Source organism: Danio rerio, chromosome 14 (genome assembly GCF_052040795.2).
Source record: "Danio rerio strain M-AB ecotype USA chromosome 14, GRCz13ab, whole genome shotgun sequence".
Taxonomy (NCBI): domain Eukaryota; kingdom Metazoa; phylum Chordata; class Actinopteri; order Cypriniformes; family Danionidae; genus Danio; species Danio rerio.
This window is the reverse complement of record NC_141034.1, coordinates 48614852-48625000: the sequence shown is the minus strand read 5'-3', so window position 1 is coordinate 48625000 and position 10149 is coordinate 48614852. Positions and strand designations below refer to the sequence as shown.

The 10149-nt window shown below is 33.0% G+C and overlaps 1 protein-coding gene across 7 annotated transcripts in view; it reads right to left on the bottom strand.

Annotated features, from left to right (window-relative positions):
- Nucleotides 1–10149, bottom strand: part of si:ch211-170a17.1 — an 830126-nt gene that overhangs the window by 258627 nt on the left and 561350 nt on the right. The window lies entirely within an intron of this gene.

Below are 10149 nucleotides of genomic sequence, written 5' to 3'. Positions count from 1 at the left end.
TTCTTTGTTTTATTTATTTATTTGTGTTTTATTTATTTATTTATTTATTTATTTATTTATTTATTTATTTATTTATTTATTTATTTATTTATTTATTCATTTATTTATTTGATCATTCATTCATTCATTTATTCATTTTCCCTTCAGCTTAGTCCCTTTATTTATCAGGGGTTGCCGGAAGGAACAGTGGAATGAGCATATGTTTTACACAGCGGATGCCCTTCCAGCCACAAACCAGTATTGGGAAACACCCATACACATACTCTATGGCCAATTTAGAATATTTAATTAATCTATAGTGTATGTCTTTGGACTGTGGGGGAAACCTGGGAGCACCTGGAGGAAACCTACGCCAACATGAGGAGAACATGCAAACTCCACACAGAAATGCCAACTGACTCAGCCCGTGCTCAAACCTGCGACCTTCTTGCTGTTGTCAATTTAGGTTGTTTGATGTGGCACCTTTGTCTTGGAGGAACGTTTGTTTGTTCCTCTGTGTACTTATATATTGCTGAAATAACAATAAAGCCAATATGACTTGACTTATGTACTCTAAGGAGAAAATGTGTCTTTAGAAAACGCAAAACCTCATGTTTATTGTCTTTGTCTTTTGATATCAGTGGCATATTTGTCTTTGTGTAGACAAGTGTTGCTTTGTGGAAAGCCCTTATATGGAGCTGTGGAATGTGTATTATGCAAAATAATACATTTGTGAAGACTCCAAACAGAAGAACAAGTTAAAGAACAAGTTCATCTTCATATGCACGCGTTGTGAATTAGGTGGAAAGTTTATTAATATTGGTATTATTATGATAAACATACACAATTATTAAATCCAGCCTTCGTTTTACACACAAAATGCAGCCATATGTACCCGCAAGCATACATTCATTGATTCTCACAAACAGCCCAGGGCATATTTTTTCATTAAGCCTATGCTGGAACTGTTAGTGAACGAGAGCCATTGTTTTTATTATTTTAAACCTGTGAATCTCGCAGCGAGAATTCAGAATATCCATATCCTAGTCCACCCGTGCTCCTCCTCTCCTCCTTGTGGAAATCAGTTCATTCTGACAGTATTTCTCTCTTTCTTTTACTGTCTGAAAAGACACTAATGAGTCTCTCCATATTGGCTTGGCGGAAGACAGAGGCGAGGTGATTATGCAAACACCAGGACCTGAATTGCTAATGAAAGCTGGGGAATATGTAGAAGACGACCGTGCAGTAAAGGAAAAAAAAAAAAAAAAAGAGCAGAAAGTTTGTTTCTGAACCTTCTTGTAAAATCAGTCCTGACACTCAGTGCTATTAGTAGCCCATTAAGCAGTTCAAGGACAATAGCTGTCCTCCTGTTTGATCATTTATCCTGCGGATCTCGTTGTTATGCTCGAAGCCTAAGATCAAGATGAGCACAGAATATCAATGGCCTTGCTAAGAAAAAAAAAGTGATTAGAAATGATGATTATGGGGCAGATTATCAAGTATTCCAGACTAACTTAAACACAATCTCTAGCATGATATTGGAAAAATCTGACATTGTGATATTTAATTTTGCCCCAATACATAATGAATAAAATTTGACCAGATGATTTGAGAAGCTTTATTTGAAAAGATTTAATTAATTTAGGTCGACTGTGATGATCAAATTTTTTTTGTAAGCACATCAGCATAAATTATAACAAATTACAAGCAAAAGTAAATAAATAAACAGTGCTTTATGGTTTTCTGGGGAGTCTAGCATTTTTCAAATAAAGAAATTGAACAAACAAATGTAAAATAGCATGGTCTTTATTGAATAAATAATAATAAAAATATTATCTTTGTATTTCAAAATTTAATAAATAATATAATCCTGGGATGTGACTATTGCAGATACACACATTGCAACACCGATGCTCAAACAATATATTTGCAATACATATATATATATATATATATATATATATATTTTTTTTTTTTTTCTTTTTTTTTTTTTTTCCCATTTCGAAGTGTAATTTGCTTATTTAATTGCTTTTTACTTGGTCAATTAAACCTTGTACTTAATTTGTTTGTAGGTTTTTCTCAAAGATTATAGGGTAGAAATACATTGCAGATCACATGCACCACAGCTTATTCTTATTTTACACCCATTTCAATAAACACTAGTTTGAAAAGGTAACTCTGAGAGTTGTCATGTCTGAAATGATTGTACAGTCTATGCTTTACCTAAATATATATATATATATATATATATATATATATAAATATATATATATATTTAAGTGACAGTCTCTATTCAATTATATTTAAATTTTATTTTAAATATAACTGTTACTGGAAATCAGTTTCCTTTTGAAAATACAATTACAATTAATTTTATATTGTATTTTTTTACAGCAAACTGAATAAGAACTCGGTTTACAATAAAAGGACGTTTCAACCAATGCACTTATGTGGTGTTGTGGTTTACTTTGAATCGCAACAACAATAAAGGGCAAGTTATATTTCTTACATTTCTATGGTAACCTCGATGACAAAAAGAAAAAAAAATCTGTAATTTGTCTTTTCTTCATACATTGTGATGTGTCATATTTGTTTATTTTTGAGTTGTGCATGGACAAAAATTAAGGTTTTGTGTAAAAATATATAAAGGTTTTGTTATACACACCCCATATGGCTCTTCAAAAAAATGCATTTAATTAAAAAAAAAAAAATCTGAAATGGCTCTTTGCTGAATAAAGGTTCCTGACCCCTGTTTTTTTTTTTTCATTCTGTATCGATAATTAGAGATTTATTTATTTATTTATTTATTTATTTATTTATTTATTTATTTATTTATTTATTTATTTATTTATTTATTTTTAAATCCAGTGAGGAATATTAGTATTTTTATGTATTTAAATACTTTATTTTAATTTGCCAGCATTACTAAGATAAATCTTTTTAATAGTCAAAAAACCCCATCCTTTAATTCTTATAATAAAATAAACATACATGTTAAAGAGACTCTTAAACGTGATAAATAAAATGTTACAAAGCGTGTCCACAATGGTAAAACTGAACTGAACAATCAAGGCAAACTTTAAGGTTGATCAACATCTGTAAAATTTCAATAATACTGAAACAGTAAATCTCAAACTTTATCAACAAAACAAGTTATGATTATAAAATCTGTGTTTTCAAGTAAAGGAACCAAATATTATTTAAACACACATTGCAACATTATAAATTGTGAAGTTAAATTACTGCATCACCCCCCATGCTAAAAAATCTTTCAGATGGAGTGCTAGTGGCTGGGACGCACAATAAAAGAAAGCAAAAAGCCACTCTGGCTACATGCTTACATCCTTTTTTCATTTACACTCTCTTCACTACAGCTATACAGCATTAATTTCTGCATGTGTTATTCTGACCTGAAGTGGCGATGACAAAACCCTGAGGTGCACACTCAGCAGACACGTTTTAATAAAACTAATTATCGGTATTGACAACAGTGTTCGGTCAATAAACACCAATACCGTTTTATTGGCCCAGTCTATAATAACAAACCGACATGAATGAAATACGAAGAGGTCACAGGTTCGAGCCTCGGCTGGGTCAGTCGGCATTTCTGTGTGGAGTTGCATGTTCTCCCTGTGTTTGTGTTGGGTTCCTCAGGGTGCTGCAGGTTCCCCCACAAGACATGCTGTACAGGTAAATTGAGTAAGCTAAATTGTCTGTAGTGTATATGTGTGAATGAGTTTGTATGGATGTTTCCCTTGTGAATGAGTGTGTATGTATATGTTTTACGCAGATGCCCAAAGTAAAACATATGCTGGATAAATTAGCGGTTTATTCTGCTGTGGCAACCCCAGATTAATGAAGGGACTAAGCCGAAAAGAAAACCAATGAATGACAATTTACCACAGATGCCATAAAACCCTAAGTTACTGTACCTCACCTAACAGCAAAACAATGTTAAAACTGTGTAAATAAACACTGAGATAGTTTTAACTACTTATTTAAAATGAGCTAAACGAACACAATTCTTGAGGGTTTTTAGGACAACTTAGTTGTTTTTAGGGGTGAAACACACGTGACCTGTGGATTAATAACTTTTTTACCATTCAAATCACATGTATGAAAGCATTTTGGCTTCCCTGTAAAATATAATAGTGACAGAAAAAGGTTGTGGTAGGACCTAAATGCTTTCTTAGGGTATTAATTAAAGGTATTCTCTGTCACTGTTTGTTTAGCCTGCATTAATAAATTCAGTGTAAATCTGTACAATTGAACAATGAAAGATTGTGATATCAATTCAAACCTGCAACATGAATGATAATGATTTGCATATGTTTATGAATTCATCAAAGTGCTGCATTTAAATCTACGTTTGATCGAGAGAGATTCAGTTTTTACACTTTTTCCGTTCATTACAAACCGAAGTACTGGGAGAACTGTTTATAGCTCAGATACAAACACTGATGTTTTTGGTAAAGATTAAAATCACCTTTTGACACCAACTTGACGCTGGTGGATGTTGTAGCAATAACCAACAGGTGGCGACATAAACCATCAAAATTATGTCATTGAATAGATTTTCAAAAATGCTCCATCTATAATAAAACATTAATTATTATTAATTATGTGTGAATTGTTGAATCATTAAATAAAAGTAAATATGATATGTTGAACTAAATTTCTATATTTAGCATTATCAGCTACAGTAGCAGAGATCATTTTTTGTATTGAATGTTTTCCTTTTTTTCAGCTGGTTCTATCTTCATTTTTAAGTTTAATAAAATTACAGCTTCTATGTCTATTTATTAAAATCAATGGTTTTTGCAGTAATACTTTTGTATAAATAGAATGCAAATGACAATTGTCTTCTCTTTTTTTTGCTGATCCGAAAAATGGTCCAATCTGTGACTCAAAAACCGTAAAGTGATCTGAACTGTGATATTTGTGATCCATTACACCACTAGTTGATTTTTGTTTAAACTACTTAAATTAGTAAAAAACAGTTTACTTAATCCATTTGTTTTGGACAACATGAAGGAATTGTGTGAAACCCAGCATTTTTAAAGTGTACTGAAATATTTGTTTCTTTTCCTTCCACATCAAAAATAAGAGCAATAATCTTGTTTTGTTGAAACATAATGAAGCAGGTTTGGGTGCTGTATGAAAGGATAACATTTCAAAAGCACAGGCTGAAAAGACCCTTGATATTGATTCATGCCTGTGGGTGTTACAATCCACTGGAAAAAAGTAGGACAACTCAACTTGTGCAAGGTGAAATGACAAAGCGTTGTCTTCCCTCTCTTATTCCCATAAACATACCAGCTGCATCTGTTTCATGAAAGATCTAGGGGAGGAGGACAGCAAATAAAGCACATTTCAACCCCTTCCTTAATCATCAGCGGTAGTTTCCTCAACACCACGTCATGGGCAGCAAACCGTGCCAATCAGACTGACATTGTTTTCTCAGACATTGTGCTACAAAATGAAGAATGACGTACTTTATATGTAAGACAAGTGGTCAGAAAGTCAGACTTAATTATCCATTACCAGTTTAGCTTTTGATAATTCATAACTGAAGCATTCATCCTTGATAGTTGTAGGTTTTCTTTTCTGAAAGGCTTTCAGCTTGTCAAAATGTCATTGAAAAGCATTCAGAAAGGCACTCTTTTAGACACCCTGAATGAACTCACTGTGAAGACCTGGATTTCGCTTACTTTATACTGTTAAAAAGTATGTCAAGTTTTTTCGTTTAAGCTTAAAAACTTTTACTAAAGAAAAAAAATCATGTTAATAATAAAAAGTTTTTAAATTTAAAATAAGTTCTGAAAAATGAACTAAAAAAGAATCACTATTCAGATAAAAGATTTGGTTGTTTTGGTCTGATCTGGTTTTAGGGCTACTCATTGTACACCAATTCATTCATTCATTCATTCATTCATTCATTCATTCATTCATTCATTCATTTTCTTGTCGGCTTAGTCCCTTTATTAATCCGGGGTCGCCACAGTGGAATGAACCGCCTACACCAATTCATTAAAATATTATTAAATCATCAAATTATTGTCATTATACTGATTAGATTTCTATCCAGACATTTATTATTGTACATATGCATGCATTATTCATTTTTATGTATAATTAGTTGGTATGTTTATAAAACAATTATCAATCATTTATAACTTATTTTATGCTTTTCTTGTTTCTTATAAGACTTTCTTATTTCTTTTGTATTTGCTTCTCAGCTGCAGTGTTACCATGTCTGCTTATTTAATGGTGTTTTTGGGAAGCTAATTCTCCTTAATCTCCTAAAACATGTAGTGCCCTATCATACACCCGGCGCAATGCGGCGCAAGTGTTGTTTGCTAGTTTCAGCCTGACGCAAGAATAATTTTGACGTTTTGCACTACGCTGTTTAAATACCAAATGCATTTGCACTCATATGTGCGCCGATAGGTGTTCTGTTCTAAAAAAGGAGGTGTGTTGAGGCGCCTTGCTATTCTGAGGAACTGAAATAGACTGCACAATCGACCAGATCAAAGCAGGTCTAAAGTCCAGCGCAGAGCGCATTAGTTGTGCGCATCCCTTACACATTGCTTAATACACACAGGATGTAGAGCAATACACAAATATCTTCAAAATGAAAAAGAATTAAAGGATTAAAATATTACAAAAAATTTTGTTTTCTACATAACTTTAAAAACCATTCTTTCTTGCCTTTAACTCAGGGGGCTTTTTCAGTTTAATCATGACAATTTGCTTTTATATAATGTTATAAATAGTGGTAGAATTATTTATTATATGCTTATTCATATTTGTTTTATTAAAAACAAGCTTAGATTTGCCCATCTGTCAGGTTTTGAACCATATGGGGCAAAGCATGTGTATTTGGAAATAACTTTGTTTTTATTGTTCATTTATTTATTTGATGGAAAGTAGAGCTGAATTTAGAAATAGTTTTGAAACAAACCTTTGCGCTAAACAAACAAATTTAATTATGTAGGCTAATAGATGTCTGTGCGTACAACACGTTTCCTTAGTGAAAGTAAAGAATAAGGAGGCTCATTCTCACGCGGCTGATTTGTTTAACTGATTTCTTGCTAGTGAAGCGTTCAGTTTTTTCACTTACAAAGTCCGCCATGTAAAAAGCAAATGTGATATGGCACGACGCAACTGACTCTTAAAGGGAATGGGAGATGAGACTCTGATTGGTTTATTGTCAAAACACACCTATAACTCATTAAGAGAATAAGCTCAACCCTGTTAGACCATGCGCCTTAATGCTTTTGCACCCTGCGCTTTGGACTTTGCACCTAGATCGTCAAAATAGAGCCTGGAAACTCAGACAGTACACCTGTATTATTATTATTATTATTATTATTATTATTATTATTATTATTATTATTATCATCATCATCGTTATTATTATTATTTTTATTATTATTAGGCAGGGTATAACTACACTGTAAAACCCAACAGTCAACTTTAACAAATGAAATGAGTGTAATTAACTCAACATTGACTGAAAGTCATTTCTACTCATTTAAATAGTTTAACTCTTTTTTGGGGTTTTACAGTACTCAGCTGGTTTGGGTTTTCTTCATTTACTGTGCTCAAATTGCTTCATTTACTGAAATATATTAAGTTCACAATACTCATTAGGATTAGCTTTTGAACCTAAATTGTTTGTTGCAATTGATTTTCTCAAACAGTTTGAGTTGCCTTAACTTTTTGGGTTTTACAGTGTTTATATATCATTAGGATCAAGAGTTACAATGAAAAAAAAATTACAGTGACTGGAAATGATCAAACACATGAAGCCTGAGAGAGATTATGAGAATCATAAAAATATAAAACAAAAATTCAACAAATGCCTAAGCTCTAACTATAGCAGGACGGATGATAGATAAAGGAAAGGCCTAAAGGCTGGTGTATATTAAACACTGGTTTGTTCTCTCATTGACCAGCGGCCACAGTGATATCTATCTCATTCAATTATTCTGCCCACATGGACATCTTGCTAAACCCTTTTCAATCTCATGTGCTTGATTAGTCTTCAGTTCATGCTTGATTTGCCCTTTGCTGTGCGTCAACCTGGGGCCTGTTGTAATGGATAACAACACACCAATTAATCCCATCATTGTGGCAATTAAGCAGATTGAGTGCTCTGATACCAACGGGGGAATCCAGTGGGTGCAGCGGATTGACGCCCCCAAGAGCATCCAACCAAACGCATCTGCTGCACATCCAAACATAGAGTTAAACACCAGAAAGACCGAAACAGAGAATCAGTTTAATACCACATAAACTGCACTCTAATATAATGTGACATTTTAAAAAGGGAGCTTCTTTCCCTCCAGAGTCCAGCCAGACTCCATTAGCGTGGTTTATTAGCACGGGGTCAAGTTTGATCCTCGTGGGGATCGAGTGTGTCAGACGACTGTTTTGAAGGAGCGCGATGGGGAAATCAAGCAGCCGACCGAGGAATTACTGTCATACTGCTCCTGAGGGGGTCTGGATTACAGAGCGTTTAACCAACTCGACTGAGCTGAGTTTAGCTCTGGTGTGACAGGTTGCCAAGTTCCTTGCTTTCTGAATCCAGATATATATATTGTTATGGGTCTCTCCAAACCATTTATTCATTCATCTATCTATCCATCACCACAAGGTCTCAATTTACTGGTATTACACTCACAAACACGTTAAATACAGTATATACTGCACAATATATCGTTTCATCATCGACATCGCAATGCCAACCTGATTCCACCAAGTAGGACATGATCCTGTATTAACATCTATGTTGGTCCTGGCACAATATTCCAATCAGCCAATCAGAATTAAGGGGATATGTTTACCATCTATGCTAAGTTTGGCTTACGGTTAGGTTTATGCACCTCTACATGATTGATAATCTACTATTACTTCTGGTTTTGGGAATAATTTACAGTTATGGTTGGGTTTAGGGGTAAAGAATAGGTATGGGTTATATTTTTGAACAAAATTTTGTTCCAGGAACAACAACAAGTACTTGGCAAAATCATGACATGTGACATTACAATGGGCAAATAGAGTGCAAATATCACAATGTCAATTCAGTTTAAGTTCAGTTTTATTTATTCATCCATTAAGTAAATTTGAGTGGAATTATAGTTGAACAAGTACCACATTTTGACCTTAATAGAGTGAAAGTTTTTAGCTTGCTGGTTTGCTTTGTTTTTAGGGTCTATGACTGTGAGATTTCAAGTGTATTTACATAATTTGTGTGAGAAATTTTTATATTTCAATAAAGATTAATTGTTTACTTTTACACAATGGTGACTATGCAGTATTATTTATTTGCATTTGATGATTTTCTGTTCTTGAATCCAGAAAACCTATCAGAAATATTTGATTTATCTATTTGATTTGTCTATTTGATTTATCTGTCAGGTTATCTTGTCCTACAAAATCATCCCAATCAAAATATGAATACTTTCCAAAATAAAATGTAAAATAATAATAATAATAATAATAATAATAATAATAATAATAATAATAATAATAATAATAATAATAATAATAATAATATATCTATAAATATATACACACACTATTACACAAATATGGCTGTATATCAGCACTGGTGGAAGGCGTGCACTGTATATCGCACTGCTATAAGTTTGATATTGAGTTTATACAATAGTTCAACAGCATAATCAGGTATTTAGAAAAGAAAATCAAATACAGAGAGTCTCAAAATCCTTTTTTATAAGGAACTACTTTCTTCTGCCATTCATTCACATCTGTAGCTGACGTCAGAACAGCAGAGAAACCGTTGCTACTTCCCAAATGTCACTTTAGAGCTAGTATTTAAATTATTCTCTAGCATAATGTCTAAAGTAATGACAAAACTAGTGATTTTGCTCACATTTTTAGATTATAAGGCTATAATGGCATCAATCTACAGAGATTTCTCTGTTGCAAACGGGATGTCACAATAATTAAAGAGCCCCTATTTTGCATAAAAAAGGTCATGTTTTGGTTTTAGGGGTCTCCAACAACATGCTGACATGTGTACAAGGTCAAAAAACACTTTTTATTGTATTATAATATGCATTTTTTTACACATTACAATGCGGAGGAAGAAGAAACTGGTTCATATAAACTGTAAAAGTTACTGACAAAGTCCCTGTC